The following is an 18552-nucleotide window of genomic DNA, read 5'->3' as shown; positions in this document are numbered from 1 at the left end:
CTCGCCACTTATGGAAGAAAGGTTCTTGTTGGATCAGGTCAGTGTTTCTCAAATAGCAGTCTAGGGGCCAGCTACTTTATTTACTTATTTTTGTTTTTTAAAAGATTTTATGTGTGTGTGCATGTGTATTTGTGTGTGTGTGAGAGAGAGAGAGAGAGCATGAGCGGGGTGAGGGGCAGAGGGAGAAGCAGACTCCCCGCTGAGCAGGGAGCCTGACTTGGGATACGATCCTGGGACTCCAGGACCATGACCTGAGCTGAAGGCATACTTAACTGATTGAGCCACCCAGGGGCCCCAACCAGCTCCTTTAGAGTGTCAGGGGCTCTTGTGGAAATGCAGAGTTCTCGTGGGGTGGTACCTCCTCTATGTTCATAAGACCTATGGGAGCGGAGACTGGGGTGTGGCATTTAATAGGCACTCCAGGTTATTCTTACACATCTTAGAGTTTGGGGACACCTGGGTCACATGATTGCAAGCTCTAATCCTTTCAGGCCCTATCTCCTCAGCCCCCTATCTCCCAGTTTACAGGAACTGGGAAGAAAAAATATTATCCTTCCTTGACATTTTATCCTTGCAGTGGATGCCTTCAGCAGACTCTCCGTAGTTGAGGTGTCCAGATATCTGGACCTAATCCGAAGGCTGGTTTTGCTCTTGTTTGAGGAAGAAAAGCCTTGTTAACACGCACCCGAATGCGACTGTCAGAATCTGTTTATGAATCATTACAATAAACACCTATCTTGGCTTTTCATTTTGGCTCTGGATGTTTGACCCATTTCCTCTTCTGGGTCCTTTCCCCTCGGCCTCCTGCCTCCTGACGAGGTCATCTCCATTTTGATTCCCTTCCAGTCATCTTTGCGAGGTTATTAACAGAGGTTCACAATATTTTAATAGTGGCTGCATGTGTTCTCCTTTTTTGATATTGTGTCTGAAAACACAGTTGTTACTGTTCAAAGTAGATAAGGGCTATATATAGCTGCCTGGGAATCTTTCCCAGCTTCTTATCCGCTGCCTCCCCCACCAGGGTGACTTTGAGAAGCTGTTGCCTAAGACCACTCTCAGCCTGACCCCCTCCTTATATTCAGGTGTGAATGAACCAGTCTTCAGTGAGAACCAGGCACAGCGTTGTAGTTTGGTCCTTGGCACCTGGTATTCCAAACCTTACAAATTAAGAGCTTTCCTCGGTATCTTGGTTCAATTCTGGTTCTCTTATTCTGTGTTGTGGATTTCCTTGTCGAAGTCAATCCGTAAATGCAATTCTATGCTAGTCAATTCTGACGAACGTTTCAATGTTACCCAGGTGGGAGGAATCCAAAGCAGCCTTTAAACCATGAAAGTGGCAGATGTAGGGATGTGCGCAAGCAGACAGGGCTGGCGTGACGCTCCTCTGCCTTCCCTAAGGAGCCTGCCCAGTTCTCTGCCCACGGTGTGTGCCCAGTGTATAGCTGCTGGAAGGATGGATTTTTAAAGAATGATAGACCGGTGATTAAATAGGTGAGGATAGGGTGTTCAGAGGGTGGACAGGATGACTTTGAATTTGCTCTTGGTTCTTAAGTTTAACTTTCATGGAAATATGTTAGATGCTGGATTAGTTGCACTGCGGAATGGCAGTGAAGGGACAGGGTAGACGTGGTATGCATGTTAAGTGCTTTGGTACATCTGTTAGTTGTTTCTTATTTGTTAGTCATTAGTTAATCCCCAGAGACTGATTGACAAACCTTTTCATGTGTCCTGAGAAACTGAGGCATAGGATTGAAGTAATTAATGTAAAGGTCCATAGCGAAGCTGTTGGCAGGTTCCTTGACCAATAATCAAGGAGGATTTGGAGTTCCTCCTCCCTACTGGGATCCACAAGAATTAAAGTTTAGCTTTGCAAAGGCCGTTAGAGGTACAGGAGGTCACCTTGGGGTATGTGGTTGCTTTGTGACATTTCTGTCACTTAGCTGTTTAGCTTTTGCTGGTGTGTCTCCAAGGACAAGGAGCTCACTATTCACTGAGAGAGTTCCTTTTATTTTTTAATGCTTGTAATTATTAGAATTGTTTAATATGAGCCATCATCAACTTGTCTGTTAATTTTCTACTTTAGGACACGTTTCTCACCATATTTTCACGCCATGATTCATTCATTCAAGTATATGCGTTGAGCACCCGTTAGTTTTAGATTCAGGAGAAAGAAGAGTAAACAAGATAGACAGAGTTCTTGCCTCCTGGAACTCGTGGTAGTGTAGTGGAAGGAGCATTGAACTAGATGTCAGAATATGAGGAAATTTAAAAAAGAAGAAAGAAAGAAGTGAAGGTTTTGTATCACTTGCCACCTCTATGGACTTGGCTAAGACACTTGAGTTTCACTTCATTTTACAGAGAACTTGAGCTCCTCGGACCTTCTAAGGCAGTGAGAACTCATTGGGTTGATGTATCTTAGAGTCTTAATTGCTGATTATTACTAGGAGTAGTAGTAGCTGTTATTCTAGAGCAGTAGTTCTCAAATCGGGGGCAGGGGATACGTGCTCAAGGCCCGCAGCATCAGCGGCACCTGGGAGCCAGCTAGAAATGCAACTTCTGTAGCAGCACCCCAGACCTGCTGGCTCAGAGACTCGCAGTGGGGGTGGGGCCTACAGATTGTGTTTTCACGGGCTCCAGGTGATTCTGATGCTTGCCTAGTTGGAGGATCACTAGAGTGAACTTGGATTCACCTAGGAGCCAGGCTTTTCCGCCTCTGCCTGCTGTGCCCTGAGGAGTTAGTTCAGAATCTGAAGGTGGGGCTGTGTGGATACCACCCAGGCTCTTCTCCTGCACGGCCAGGGCTGGAGGAAGCTGGGGGTTATGGGGCAAGGCGTGCAGACTGTGGAATTCCTTTGCTTTGGTTTGAGTCCTGGTTCTGCCCATTATTAGCTCCATGGTTTTTGGCAAGAAGACTCTGACCTCAGTTTTCTTATCTGCATTACGAGGGTAAAAATGCCCACCCTTCAGGGTTGTCTTAAGAGAGTTGAGTGGGGCGATGTCTACGGGTCTCCCAGGATGTGTCCGGCATGCTGGTAAGGGAATGAGGACTGACGCTACAGGTGGTAGCGTGGGTCTTTGAAGTCGATGATGCTCGTCTTTTCTCCCAGCCCTCTTTTTCTCCGCACTAAGCCTCTACTCTTCCTTCTGGGGCATAATTTCCTGCCCCCTCTTTTAGGAAACTTTGTTTTGTCCATGACTCTCTTTAAAGGGCAGTGTCCCATTTGACCGTATCCATTACTATGACAAATGCACCTGCTTTATACTTGTAGTTCTAGTACTCAGAACTGGTCCTATAGCTCTACCTGCAGAGGCCAGAAATGATGCTGTATGTTGATTTCTTACACAGTGGAGGAACAAAAGATTGGGATAACCTCAGTGTTCGTCAGTCTAGAATCTCCATGCAGTTGAATCCTGCACAGCCCCGGGAAGAATGAGTCGGCTTGTCGGGTCCTGGCAGAGAACACTATAGGATCGATATTTTAGGTGAAAAAAGCAGAACTGCACATCTAGTGTGCTACCATTTGTGCAATAAAAGGGGAGGACACATTTATTTCCTTGTATATGTGTATAGTACCGGAAGGGAACAGAGAAACAGGTAACATTGTTTGTCTTCTGAGGAGGGGACTGGGTGGCCACGGGACTGGGTAGCATGGGGACCTTTCACTCTGACTGTGGGGTGCCTTTTAAATTGGGATTGTAACCTGTTGTAAAGATCATTTAAAAAAGTGTACTGTCCCGAGCAAAATCCTCCACCTGTGGTCTGACTGCTATGGGGTACAGTAGGAGTGTCACCGTTCTTGTGATTTGGACAGTGTCCTGCTTTTGATGCCATTTAAGATTGCATTACTCTTGGCGCCGCGGGCTCCGATGGACCTTGTGGTCAGCGGCAGGACCCAGCTCTGTTTCACTAGAGTGCTTGCCAGGGCAGGTCTCTGGGACTGGAGGGAGTTTGGAACTGCCCCCAGCCTGTCCTTGCACACCCAGCTCTGGTTTTGGCTCAGGATGCAAGGCTGTTGGGATCATTTGAATCTCGATTCAGTCACCTGTCGCGTTAGCTCTTCCTCTCAGCTTTGGGCCCTCGGGGGGTTTGGGGAGCCTGCCACCTGTGTCCGTCTTTAGTCAGGCCGTTGTCCAGATGGGGTGTAGCCAAGGATTGAAGACTGCTGTCAGTAACCTTTCTCTGGCTTGTCATCGAGCCATCAAAGAGGGCAGAGTGCCTGTTTACTCCCCAGATGTTAATGCATGCCCCTCTTGTGGCAGGCACTGTGCTGGTGCTTGGGTACACAGGAATAAGACCACTTCTTGCCTGAGAAGAGAGAATCATTTGGTACAGAGGCTAGAGAACTTTTCTTCTAAAGGGCCAGACTGTAAATGTTTTTATTTTGTGGGCCATAACAGTCTTTGTCATAAACACTTAACTGTCCTTGGAGCACCAGTATAGCTGTAGACAACATGGGAACCAACAGCATGGTTGTTCCAGTAAAATGTTCCAAAAACTGGGGCACCTGGGTGGCTCAGTGGGTCAAAGCCTCTGCCTTCAGCTCAGGTCATGATCCCAGGGTCCTGGGATCGAGCCCCACATCGGGCTCTCTGCTCAGCAGGTAGCCAGCTTCCTCCTCTCTCTCTGCCTGCCTCTCTGCCTACTTGTGATCTCTCTCTGTCAAATAAATAAATAAAATATTTTAAAAAAATGTTCCAAAAACTGGTGACTGGCTGGGTTTGGCCTGCGTGCTATGGTGCACTGACCCCTGGTCTAGTGGGAAGACAGACTTACAGCTCAGTCAAGTTTAGTAAGTGCTGTGAGAGGAGTCTGCACAAAGTCCAGTGGGACCCAAGACAGGAGGGAGTGATGTGTATTTTGTGGGGGTGGTTGCTTGATAGGCTCCATCGTCTTACACAACTATAAGCTGCTTGACTCTGTTTCCCTAACTTAAGTGACTCATGGGAGCTGGAGATGCTTTGTTGCCATCATGACCCATCATATCTCACATTTCACCTGCTCCACCAATTTGGTTACCACAACGAGAAAACACTGACTGCTTTTTGGCATGACTTGCTCATCTTGTACTCATATTCTTTTCTAAATGTCCTCAAATCATTCGTTGTGTACTTTTGCCAGGAAGCGTTATTGACTTGTCAGTATGAGGGCTTAATTATTTGTGGGTGTTGAGGGATCACCCACTTTCCTACTAAAATGGGAACATTTGTCCATGTCTCCTGCCATCAGACCCGTTTCTCCTTTGTGTGATTTTTGAAGCTGATCAATTGTAGTTCTAAGAAACTTTTAGAGTCAGTTAAATATGCATGAAAGAAATTATGTATTGTGTAGAGAAAATTTGGAACCACATCAAAAAAGTAGAAGGAATGCTGAAATAAATCAGTCATGGCGCGCCACTCCGGCTTGGCCCCTGGTAACCTTTTGGTTCATTTCTGCCAACTATTTGAAAAATAAAGCTTACAACCAGACTGCTTCGGAAGGGTTTGGTTTGTAGGGGAGCCTGATATTTAAGCTGATTATTAAAACTGTAGAGCAGGATTAAGTGTGTTCAGAGGGGAGTGGAAGCACAGAGGAGAAAAAGGTCTGTTTCACCTGGTTGGGGAGATGGCTCCGGAAGGCTCTACTCGATAAGCAGAAGCCGTAGTCAGAGGAAGAGGAAACCGAATTGTATATAAGCTGCAGTCACCACCGTGTACTAGATATATAGTACTAGATATAGAGAAAAAAAAAAAAACTGCAAAGAGATGTCGCAAAATAATACTGTGTTAGGAATGTTGGCGAATGTGGTTTTGTTTTCTCTGGTTTTCCAAATGGCGGTCTATTGCCTCTTGTTAGTATTTTTGTCAACACCGCACACGTGTGCCCCAGTTCTCAGCGCGTCAGCGTGGCGGAGCGTGGCTGCCGGCCTGCCACCCGGTCCGGAGGGCGGGCCAGGCAGGCAGGCTTCGTGTGGCCTTGTCGTTTTCTTCTGTGGCACCTGAGGATGCAGTTGAGACCCTGATCATGCCCTGGTAGCCCAGATCCCTAGGAGTTGTCCAGTATTAGCTTTGACATTTGCAGGTTCTAGGCAATTCTTGGATGTGCCTTGAGGAAAACGGTATAGGTTGTTCTTTGCAACCCAGCCCGACTGGGTCTGACCTTGCTTCTCTGAGCCTAAGCCGTTGACATACCAAGAGTTACTGTCGAAATGTTCAAGTGCAGAAGCTCGAGACAATGGTTTGGGAGGTGAGTGACGTTACTAGGACGTAGGATGTTTACATGCAGATTTCGCTCTCCCTCCTTTACCCCCCACCTGGTGGTTGTCCTGAAAACAACCCGCCAGGCCCCATGATACCTCTGGCACCTGGACTTCCGGTCTTCAGCCTTCATTCCGCCAGCCATGTCCGAAGGGCACCTGGAGCTGGCGCGGGCCTTGCGCGAGTGCTGCACACACCGAGGCCCGTCTCCTCCCTCCCCTCCCCCACCGAGGAGGAGGAGGAGGGCTGTCAGGTTGCCCTGGGTGTGTATTCGGCTTTGCCCTCTCCTTGCTCTGTGACTCTAGGCAAGGTGTTTGTGTTCAGCCTTTTCTGTCCGTTAAACTGGGGTGAGAAAATGGTCCTCACGGTTGGAAGGAGTGTACGTGAGCCCTGGCCTATTGCTCGCTCTAGGAGCAGGTGCTCAGGACCACCTGACGCTGTTATTCCTTATTACTGTTGGGTTGTCAGCGCCGGCCTTGTAAAGCAGCTCGTGTGTGTCCCGGAGCTGGTTGTGCCGAAGGAGCTCTGGCCCTGAGTTCGTGATCCGCACTTTGCTCCAGTGATTCCGGATACTGAGTGGAATATGCTGGGTGTGGGGTGTTTACGGGAGCTGTGGTCCACCTATCTAAAACAGCGTTTGGCAGAGTCTCACTTGGAGAGATCGCGTTTCACGAAAGACTTCTTACAAGAGCCCCAAAGGGTGGGTGTCAGAAATGACCAGGTGTAGGGACGCCTGGGTGGTTCAGTGGGTTAAGCCGCTGCCTTCGGCTCAGGTCATGATCTCAGGGTCCTGGGATCGAGTCCCACATCGGGCTCTCTGCTCAGCGGGGAGCCTGCTTCCCTTCCTCTCTCTCTGCCTGCCTCTCTGCCTACTTGTGATTTCTCTCTTTTAAATAAATAAATAAAATCTTAAAAAAAAAAAAGAAATGACCAGGTGCAAAGTCCAGGTGCATCATGTTGCAATAAAGTGGGAAACACATGAACGTGAAGACCTCAGGTATGTGTTGATGGACTAGAAAATCAAAAGGGAGAATAATCAGCAACAGGAGAGAAGGGAGAAAAAGGCCCTTATGGGGTGGGTCTTGGGACTGTGTCAAACCTTCCTCACTCTTCCTGCCCTTCTCTGACCTGTAGCCACGTGGGGAGCTGGCTCTGAGCTTTCTGAAGGCCTGGAAAATTTGTGTTCTTGAGCTTAGTGATGTGACCTCATACTCTGTCCAGAAAAGCCCCAGTTTTTACCTTTTTTTTGTTTCATTTTGTTTTGTTTTTTTGTTTTACTGCTCAAAAGTCCAACTGAATCCCAGATTCGGTCTTGTGTGTGACCAGAAACAAGATGAAATTAAGAGAGAAAGTTCTGCCCTCGATCAGGAGGTCCCAAGGGTGGGAAGATTGGTTCGGAAGCCACCAGAGAAAGGATGCTGAAGGGGTTAATCAGTCCACGTATGTCAGCTTTTTCAGATGGAAAAGTTGTCTCTCAGTAGGGCTGCCCTGTTCCTCAGTTATGTGGCGCACTTCTGCCTGCTGGTAAGTGCCAGCTGTATCTGAAGACACGGGACGACCTTCCATCCTTTTTCCTTAATGTGGCACGGTTGTTAGGGGTCAGAGAGGACAAGGAGTCAGGCAAAGTGGGACCTTAGCTCTGAGGGCTGGCGCACAAGAGGGGTTTAATAAAGACTCTTCTGTTTCGGCATCAGGTGCAGGACCCATGTGTGGTAATTATGTTGAATTCAGGGCACGGTTAGAACTGGAACCATCCTGTGTGTCTTTTTTAAATATCTGCACAGTCAAGGAGATGTATTCAGAGGACTCAGGTCACTAAATAAAGAACATTTTAAATATCTTTGTGGGACTGTCCATGTTCACACATTTTGTAGAAGGTGAAAATCTGTTGCTCCTAGTGTAACAGCTTGTGACCCTTCTCACTGGTGTGCGCACCCGTCGCTTGGGCCCTGACTGCTGAGCTCGGTTCCCGGTCTCGCTGCGGGTCTCCGCCGCCTCCCAGCATCTAATGCGCAATCCTGGCAGTTCTTTCCCCTTACGTTTTTTCAAATGTGCAAGCGAGGACACTTCATACCTTAACATTTTTACTTCATAAATGTTTATTTTATCATTCGGAGGGGGTGCCTGAGTATATTTAGGCGGTCAGAGCTTATTTCAGGAGCTAGAAAATGGCTTCACATCCTGTGTCTGGTATCTGGGTGGCGGGTTCACTCCCCCCTCGTCCGTTTGCGGGATAGTGGGTGCTCACGCGGTGCAGTTGGTGTCCGGCCTGCTCTGTCTTTGATGTTTGATGTTTGGGGGGAATCGCACACCTCCCTCTGGGATGCAGCCTGGGTAAATAGGGCCAGGCAGCTCTGGGGGGCCGGGGGTGGCACTGACTGGGTGCTGGGCTGCCCTTTATCCCCGTTCCCTGGTTTTCCTTCTCTTCTCATTTGATTTCCCTTGTTTCTCCTGACTCGTGTGCCACTGAAGTATTTTGTGTATGTTGCTAGATTTAGTACATTGAGGCTTGGCAAGAAGGGGGATGTTCTCCCCCCCACTCTGCCTTCGGCTGCTCCTCCTAGCTCAGGCTTTGTTTATGTATTTTAAGGTATGTTTATTTTTTAGTAATCTCCCCACCCAACACAGGGCTCGAACTTAATGACCCCGAGGTCAAGAGTGGCCTGCTCTTCCGACGGAGCCAGCCAGGTGCCCTGCTCCAGCTTTATTTTGATGACCATTTTACAAAATGGCTTTGGTCATTTCCCCATGTCTAGCTGTACATGTAAAAAAACAAAAAATGTCTGTATGGGTTTTGCAAAGGATGCGATGGCTCGGGGGTCAGCAACCTTCCCAAAAATGGATGTCTGTTCTTTGTGCCTCCTATTTTGGTGCTGGGGGTGACGGTGCTCCCCCTTGGCAGGGACTGGAAGGAGGAGGTGACTTGCGCAGGGTTGGTGGCCAACGCCAGGCTCCTTGGCTCCCACTGCGCCCATTGCTGACTGTGCTTTTCGGCTATTGTGTTCTGGCTTGTGCAGTGTCGTTTGTGTTGGCCATCAAGTCTGTGCGTTCCACAGACTTTTCACCCTAGGAATTACACAACTTGAGCAATTTTGACCTTGTAAGGCTTGGTAGAGAGACTGTAAATCCCAGATCACTCTGCACAGCCATGCAGGGGCTGACACTGGAGAGAGATCCTTGCTTGAATGGATGGCCTCGGCCCCTGAAGGCTCTTCCTTCAGACGCCCTGGCTTTTATGTTGAACACGTCCCAGAGGGAGCTGGTGCTGCGTAGACGGCCGGTAGGCAAGAGCCTGGGGGAAACTTGGGGATGGACACCTGCTTCTTTCCCAGTGAAGAATATTTTTTTCATTTTCCTGCTGCAGAAGTGAGGTTTGTGTTTCACAGAACATATGGTAAACTGAGCCTTTTCCCTTCCTGCGTATCCGTGGTTCATTCCAAGCCAGTTTCAGGGGGCCTACTGGAAAAGGCAGTGGCCTCTGTCCTTCCTTCCCTACCAGAAAGCACAGGGTGTTGGGCTCTGGCTGACCTCTACTTTGGGTGAGGGAGTGCTGAACAGCCGCATGGCGGGGTCTGGCCGGGAGCCTGACAGATGTGATTGGTTTTGACCGGCAGGCGCTTGTGTGTGCCCAGCAATATGGGGTCCCCTCTCAAGAGGGTTCATCTGGTCCTTTCTTCTGCACTACTGGGGAGGAAGCCTCCCTGAGCTCCAGGGAGGTAAAATGACTTCCTCTGCGTCACATGATAGCAGAGGACTCCAGACTAGAACTGCCTGCACTCCACAGAGTGTTTCCACCATGACATTAGTTCACCAAGGCCTGTATGTCCTTCACGGGCTGGAGAAACTTAGATGGCATCAGTGTGGGGCTAGGAGCTGAATATGGCCAAGAGGAAACATTTTACCATCTAATTTGGGCTCCAGTTCTGGCTTTGCTCCTTCTGAATTTAGGATTGTGAGTGTGCTCCTAACCTCCCCGATTCTGTTTCCTCATCCCTAGGATGGCAGCCAGACCCCCACCTCACTGGGTCTGTGGGTCACCCCGGACTGATCCCTGGGACATGTAGATGATCATCACGTTGCCACTGGCAATAGCATTTTCCACGCCTTGCTTCAGAGTTCAGGCTGGGATGAGCGCAGAGTCTTTCCTCCTCTTTAACGGATATTGAGGTGGGGAGAACTGCAACAGATCCCAGCCCTGCCTGGCCTCTGCACCGTTTGTGCAAGGCTTGCCCTGTGGGCAGACGGGGGGGCCTGCACCCATTGGAAGAAGACACCTGTGGGTTTCATAAACCTCCTCTCCTGGTGGAGCGATATGGCAGAAGCAGACTGATTTTAGAGGGGCAGGAAGAAGAGAGCTGCCTGCTTCTCTAGGTAACCCTGCGTCTCAGACTTCCGACTGCTGAGTTACCTGCACATGCATACAGCCAGCTGCCCAAAGCCGCCTGTCCTTGACCTGGCCCTACCCCGCTGGCCTGGTATGGTTCAGTCTATGACTATCTGAGTCCCTGCCGTGTTCCAGGCGCGGGGCAGGACACACTGGCAAGCGCTGACCTCGGCCTTGATTCCATGGAGCTTATGGGGTTGTGGGGAAGATAGACATTAAGCCCGTAAGAATAAAATTATTATAATTGTAAGGTTGTGAAGACGTACTTTGGGGCCCACACAAGAGAAATCTGACACAGTCTGGGAGGCCAACGAAGGTTCCCAAAGAAGTCACAATTGATCTAAGAGCTGGAGGAAGACCGGAGGGGGGAGTTGGGGCTGACCAGCCGCGCTCCTTCCTTTCCCTTGGTCTTTTCGGAAGCAGTCCATCTTCCTCCAGTCAATCCTTTTGTAAGTTCAAATGTTGGCTCTGTGTGTGTGTGTGTGTGTGTGTGTGTGTGTGTGTGTTAACTGAATAGTTTTCAGGGCGAAAGCATAGTATGGCCGCTACTTTAGGAGTTCAACAAATGGCTATAGTTTACATTTTGTAATGTCTACTGTGTTGCAGCACTGTACCTACAGTGTAATTTTCCCAGCCACGCTGCGAAGTGAGGATTCTGATTTCTAGGTGATGAAACCGAGGCTCAGGAAGGCGAAGGCACTTGCACTTTGTCTCATGTTGGTTCATGATGGGAAAGTTGGGCTCTGATCCCTTTGGGCCACTGCCAAACCTACCTGTGCCTTCCACCTCTCCCTCTTGCAGATGGAATTTTGTGGCTTGATCTGGGGATCCAACCACTATCTCCCTGTTATGTCCATGGGGAACATGTCATCTGAGCTCCAGCCCTCCAACTTAGAAATGAACTTTTGGACCATGGCCCACTTGTCCATTGAGGATTGTTGTCTGTGTCAGGTCAGCATTGAGACTAAGTGGATCTGTCTCACAGTGGTTTTAAAATTGCATTAATGGAAGATGGTCTTAGAAATGGTCACTGCCAGCATTAATGGAAGATGGTCTTAGGAATGGTCACTTGAGGTGAGTAACAGTGGGCCAAATAGAAGGGCTGCCTCTTGGATGCCTGCTGCCCGCAGTCTCCCTGTGGGCCGTGGGCGAAGAACTTGGTGTGGGCTGGTAATTTTTAATTACTTAGAGTTAGGTCTCTACCACTCTTCTGTGGCTTGTCAGTGAGTGGGCTCTGGATGGGGGTGACATGTTTCAATCACTTCATCTCTCTGAGCCTCAGTCTCTTTACCTGTAAAATGGGATGGTGGGACGCCTGTGTGGTTCAGTTAGTTAAGCAGCTGCCTACAGCTCAGGTTATGATCCCAGGGTCCTGGGATCGAGTCCCATGTCAGGCTCCTTGTTCCTCCTTTTCCTTCTGCTGTTGCCCCTGCTTGTGCTCTCTTTCTGGCAAATGAATAAGCAAAATCTTAAAAAAATAAGATAAAATGGGATGGTAATGCTGCTTTATCTCCTCAGCATTGCTGTGAGATTCAAATGAATTATAGGACCTTAGGACTAGAAGAGGGTATTCATGAGATAAGGTTTAAAAAATGTTTTGTAGGCCCATGTGAACGGATGCCACTCTTGCTGATTTACCGTTGTGGTTTGTATTACTAGCATAGCATGCCCCTTCTTAAACTTCAGCTATATCAGAATCACCTGGAAGGCTCACTAAGCCACACATTGCTGGGTGACTCCTCCAGAATTTCTGATGTCGTAGCCCTAGAGCGGGGCCAGAGGATTTGTATTTCTTCCTTTTTAAAAAAAATAAAAACTATTATTATTTGATAATAATTATAATTTAATAAAAATAAAGATTTATTTATTAGAGAGTGTGAGCGCGAGAGTGAGCAGGGGGAGGCGCAGAGAGAGACAGAATTCTCCAGTAGACTCCCCGCTGAGCACAGAGCCTGACACAGGGCTTGATTTCATGACCCTGAGATCACCACCTGAGCCGAAACCACAACTCGGAACTTTAATTGATTGCACAACCCAGGCATACCAGGATTTGTATTTCTAATACATTCTGTGTGATGCTGATGCTGTTGGGCTGGTGTGGCCACACTTTGAGAACCACTGACACACACCACTTAGATCTGGAGCCCCTTGGACCTGCTGCTGCCTCAGGCCTAGAGAGTGCTAGGTGAAACCCATGGACTGTTGGAGGATAGTGCTTCTGGTGGTCCGTACAGGCCCATGTTGTAGCCACATAGAGCCGAGTGGGCATTGGTGACCCTAGGTCAGTGGCCATGATGTCTGGAGTTGAGTGGGAGCAGCTCATTGTTTCTTTGAATCCCTTAGGACTTAGGATGGCTTTTGGTAGTCCCCACTATTTGGGGACAGAAGGTAGCTCTTGCAGGTTGCTTTGGGCCAAACTTGGACAGTCCCCACTGCACTGGTGAACTCTTTCATTCTCTAGACCGGCCTAGACCCACCCAAACTGAAGCCCTCTTTGGATCCAGTAAAGGAACCTTTTCTTATGATCTTCTGAGATTGTCGTGGAGAGAGAGTCTCCCTTTTGGGCTGGGGGGCCTCATCTTCATATTCGGTCTCTTACCTTAAGAGATGCCTCACTAATTGCTCAACCACTTTTCCTCTGTCTCTCCATGACATGTGTGGTTTCTGCTTGGCTCTCTTTCCTAATTGAGATACCCAACCTTTCCTTTAATTAGTCCCATTTCAGCAGAAAGGCTGGAACAGGCTAGCAGCAGTTTTCACACTTCTGGGATCATATTGAGTGCCTTGCTTAAAAACACAAATTCCCTGGCTACTCCCTGAAGGACTTTGATTCCTCAGGGCTGGAGAGATTTTAGGGATCTGAGACCTAGACTTGGGGAGACAGTTAAAGAGAATTTGACTTGCTTCTCAGTCCTGCCAATGTGTGCAGGGCCTTTTACTCCAGTCATCCAGGAGCTTGTCCTCCAAGTCTGTATTCCATACCTGAGAGAGACAAATCTCTGGGGTTGAGGGGAGAGGTTTTGCTTAATGTTGGCTTTCTTGTTCGGCCAACAGATGAACTGGCCATCGGTCTTCTGAGGGGAAGCAGGCTTCAGGGTTTCTGTTTTGGCCTTTAAAGAGATTGTTTACTTTCCGTCATATTCTCTTTACACAGACTATGCTTACTCCAAGGCCCTGTGCAAAGTCTGGATGAGTTCTGTAGCCAACACTCGATCCATTCCTTCAACTTCTTGTGGGTGATAATGGTTTTTTTTAACATCTTTTCTTTTGCTTTATATGGCTGTCTGACTAGCTTTCACGGGGCAGATTTTTATCTCTGAATTTCTGTTGTAAGCATCATGGAATTTCTATTGTAAGCATCGCGTCTACATGGTACCGGGCATATAGATAATTGAATCAGTGGTGGGATAGGTAGGTTTACTATGACCTTTCTGGGCTGGAATGACCACCACTTGATGCCTGACAGATCTCAAAACCATGGGAATAAGGGCTAGAACTGACTTGATTTCCAGTGTCTTAGATGGAAAGTCTTTTATGTGTATGCGTGTGTGTGCTTTTTAGTCTAGGCCCTTGAGGATTACTGTGAAATAGTACTTCTAAGGAGGGAGCTCCCGGCAAGTCTCGGCCCCAGCCGAAGCTTGAGTTTTTAACCAAAAATAGACCAGCATCAGGAAGGGAGCTGGTCAGATAACTATTGCACTGCATCAGTGGTTGGCAGAGGCTGCTGGCTAGGACAGTTAGCTGGGCATCATCTGGGGCAGCGGATTACTCAGAAGGCTAGTTGAGTGTGTGTGTGTGTGTATGAGGAAGAGAAAGGAAAGGTCCTTACTTCAAATAGCATTCTTCCTGTGTCTCCCAAGGATATATTTTGTCCCTTTTAAATGTTTTTTTTTTTTTCCTTCTCTTTTTTCTACATAATAGTCAATGTTCAAGATTGTGGGGGAAAAAATTCAGGAAACAACCCAAAAACCCAATTTTCAAAAGAGCCTGGGCAAACCCTCAGCATTTTGTAAAAGGCCCTTTCTATCCTGGATGCTTTCTGTGGTGGCCTGCCAGGTCCCTCTGGCAAGATTGCCGGCTGTTTTGCCCATTCTTTGCTCTTGGTCTAAAGTAACTTCTCAGTTCATTCTAGTTCTTTTTAGTTTTCGTGGCTTCCTGCATTTGGGTAACGAAATTTAAAGGTAGAGCATGGAATCCATGGAATCCGTATAACACAACCACAGACCCCAAGACTGTTGGAGGGGCCAGAGTTCTCCCCGAATGGGCCTAGCTGGCCCGCAGAGATCCTGCAACTGCCGGGGGCCACAGCCCTCAGCCTAGGGGCCCCGCATCGGAATCGAATGCTCTCCTCCTGCTCAGGCTGCCATTGCAGAGATCCAGGTTCCTGCGACCCTGCCGCTTGGCCCAACTCACGTGTGGCCTGTGGAGAGCAGAGGGCTTCCAGGGCCAGTGGCCGATGGAACCACTTAAGTTCAAGGAGACTAATGAGGAAAGGAGTGTTGTTCAGATCGCATTTTAACATGGGTTGGGAATAACACTGGCTGTAAAAACACGATCAAAATCTGCAAAATCCACACTCTTTCTTCCTGGTAAACATGAAAGCCTGGCAGCTGCACCTCCCTCACACGTGTTTGGCCAACTGTCGTTCAGGACATTAGGCCTCCCGCGGTGGCGTCTGGGAGCCGACTGAAGCCAGGATTGGCATTCCGGCTCTTTGCTGGGTGGAACAGGGCGTTTCAGGGCTCTCCAGAGTGTACCCGTTTGGTTTGTCGTTGAACTTAAACGGGAGCCTGTACGATCCCATTTGGGGTCACATGGATGCTTGGATACGGCTCCACATCCTGGGTCTGGCTTTGCCGAGTCAAGACCCAGGGCAGGTGGAGGAATGGATCTCAATTAGTCAGAGGTGATCGGTGGGTGATTTCTTTTCTGCCAGAATCCTCACCCTCTTAGTCACCCCTAACCTCTGTTATACAAGAGAATTTTGTTTATTTCGGAGAATCAGCCCACACACAGGTTTGAAGCGAATCCAAAAGGAACACTTGCCACTGTATGAAAACGCGTCTCATCTTGCTGCTCTTTGATGAGAACTGGACCATCTCTTCTACTCTCCCTTCCGCACCCCTTCCCCCAGTGGCCTAAATCCTAGGTAGAAAACTTGCCATATGGGAATTTACTGGTTTCTTTCTTGAAATGGAAGGTAGTGCCTGACTTTCTTAAGGAAAGCAGAATTGCTTTCTTTGCTCTCTCATTTTTTTTTTTCTTTCCTGGAAGTGCTCATATATCTTCATAAAGAGATGGCGTAGGGACTGTTATGGAGAAGAATGCAGCAGTCATTAAGAACCAATATTAATTCCTGGAGTACAAGCCTGTCAAATAGATCCTATTCCTTTTTAGGCTCTGGGATGTGCAGGACACAGCACCGTGCGTGCTGGTCTCCAGGAGGCAGCTAACGGGCTGGAAGCCCGTGAGGAGCCTGTAGCTAAGGTGGGAGCTAAGGGCTGGGTGATAAGGCTGCGAGAGAACTCCTGGCTGGCCAGTTACCCGAACAGGCCCGCACTCTCCATGTGGGAGACCACTGGCTGCAGACCTAGGACCATGCCTGGTTTCTATCCCGGTCTGTATTTTTTTTCAGACACTTGGAACTGTGGAGGACGGCTGTATGAAATGCACACATCTCTTAGGGCCCGGAGAGAGAGCTTACATTGCAAAAAGTAATCAGACCCCCAAAACGCTCTTTTAAGATATGTCCAGCATCTGGGTTATAAAAAAAAGTCTCATATGTGTAGGATGGGGGTGACCTGATTTTAAGACAAACTCTTGTGGGGGAAAAAGACTTATTTTGGAAGATCAGAAAAAGAGGCAGGTCCCTCTTAGAAGGATGGCAAGAGGAGTGGGTGGTTCTTTAGCTGGAGGCCCTGATAGGTTTAGGTTCCCTTCTGAAGCTGCTGCTCCCACCCCCTGAGGTAAAGCTGGGCTGGGTACGTGCCCCTTCTGCCTGTAGGTGCCCCAGGTTCAGGGGGCGTTGGCTTTGACGTTAGTCCTCCTCTCCGATCTCCCTGAGGAACCACCACCTTGCCCACACAGAGCCTTTGTCATGCCTGCACTGGCTTTTCCAGGCAGGGGTCTGAGCTCTTCTTATTTCTGAGGGTTTCCTCATCAGGCCCTAGGCCCTGGAACTAACAGCTGCCTTTGTCTGTTAAAAAAAAATCTGCAGCATAGTCTGTGGAAAATGGATAAATGGAACGCTTTGTGTTCCTGTTTTAAACGTAAAGACAAATCTGTTCTGCCAGCGCAAAGAATAATTCGAGTATGAGTTCAGTTCCACAGTGCGTCAGGTTAAGTAAGGGTGGCCGGAGGAAGGTACAGGGGTGAGAGGGGAATAAAACAGGAAGGGGGGGGAGCGGGGAGGGCAGCTAGAGACAGGTGGGAGGGGAGAGAGAGCGGCAAAGAGACTTGCACAGGAACAAACAAGACACAGAGTCAGAAAACAACACAGTATCAGGTGAAACCAATTTGTAGTCAGGCCTCTGTCCCATTGCTGCAGTTTTATGTCTAGGAATTCTGGGGAGATCGCAACCACTATCAAAAAAGGGTTTGTTTTTTCTTTGTCATTGTACCAGGTAGCTAAAATAGCACAACGTGACCTGCCTGTCCTTACAGGAAGAAATTTTTATTGATGGTTTAAGAAGCTAAGGCCCAATTTAATTCTTCGGAAAATATTCCTTCTCCCTCCGAATAAAAGCCTTATGATCATTGGATGAATCCAAAGAGTTAATGAAAATTCTGTTTTTATTGATATACGCATATACATATGCACAGATGTCAGAAGAAACTACCTCCAAACCATCCCGTGATTCTCTCTGGTTGGTGATAGTGATTTTTTCCTTTTTTTCCTCCCTTTTTTGGAGGGGTATTATTTTCTTTTCCTTTTTCTTTTTTTCATTGAACAGTATCACTTTAATCAGGGAAAAAGTTATTAAAACATAATGCTCTGGAACATATGGAGAAATGATATCATAGACTTAAAGTGTTTTTTCCCCTCCCCAACCTTAAAGTATTGTTTGTTGCCTTTTTTTTTTTTTAAATAAAAACTTAAGTTGGAAAATAGATGCATCCAAAGTATCCTAGACCCTCTCCCCCTTCTTCCTTTTAAAATTTGTAGTTTTTACCAAAGTTACATGTGCGCATGGTTTCAAGAATCAAATAGTTCTACAGGACCACACAGTTTCCTGTCTCCTCACCTCCACCCCCATTCCCCAGCGGCACTCATTTAAAAATCTTAACGGATTCTTCCAGCACTTACTTCCACATTTTTCAGTAACTTGCGTGTGTTGCTGCTTTTGGGCATTATCTTCTTCTGACTCCTTACCACACAAGATGAACATTTAGCTCTCTTCCGCCTTCCCGTATACTGCCCCCTTTTGACTCTGGAGGAAGAAAAATCCTGTCCTCTCTAAAAGTCCTATGTATCCTGCCTTATCCCAGAGGTGTCGACATAGGTTCCTGATGTGGAGTGACATGCATGTCTTTGGGCTTTTCGCGATCTTGCCAACAAGACTTTTAAAGTCTGTCCAAAATTCTAAACTCCTGGTTTGAATTGAGCCATGTGTTGTTACTAGCTCCATGAACCAACCAAAACCAAGAGCCTGTTGGAACCTGGATTGAATTAGGGCATCTCCTAGATGTTGTTTTTTTGGACCAAATATCAACTCCTTTAGTTATCCTTTGCTTTTCCATAAAAGTAGAGGGTAGAGAAAATCCACCATCCTAATTAATGGTGGGCCATTGTTTGCCAGCCTTGGGGTCGTGGACACTCTCAAGGAGACAGCTTCTGTCTCCATTTGACTGGTGATATCCAAAGTTTGTGAGATGGGGGTAGAGACGCTTGTGTCGTGGGAACCCTGAGGAATTTATATGAAGTCCTAAAAGTG

General features: G+C 47.9%; 1 protein-coding gene across 1 annotated transcript in view; it reads left to right on the top strand.

Annotated features, from left to right (window-relative positions):
- The window catches only part of SORBS1 (sorbin and SH3 domain containing 1), a 227277-nt gene that overhangs the window by 28948 nt on the left and 179777 nt on the right, over window positions 1-18552 (top strand).

The sequence above is a fragment of the Mustela erminea genome, chromosome 14 (assembly GCF_009829155.1).
Source record: "Mustela erminea isolate mMusErm1 chromosome 14, mMusErm1.Pri, whole genome shotgun sequence".
Classification (NCBI taxonomy): domain Eukaryota; kingdom Metazoa; phylum Chordata; class Mammalia; order Carnivora; family Mustelidae; genus Mustela; species Mustela erminea.
The sequence above is the reverse complement of the archived record's forward strand: the minus strand, read 5'-3'. Positions and strand labels throughout refer to the sequence as shown.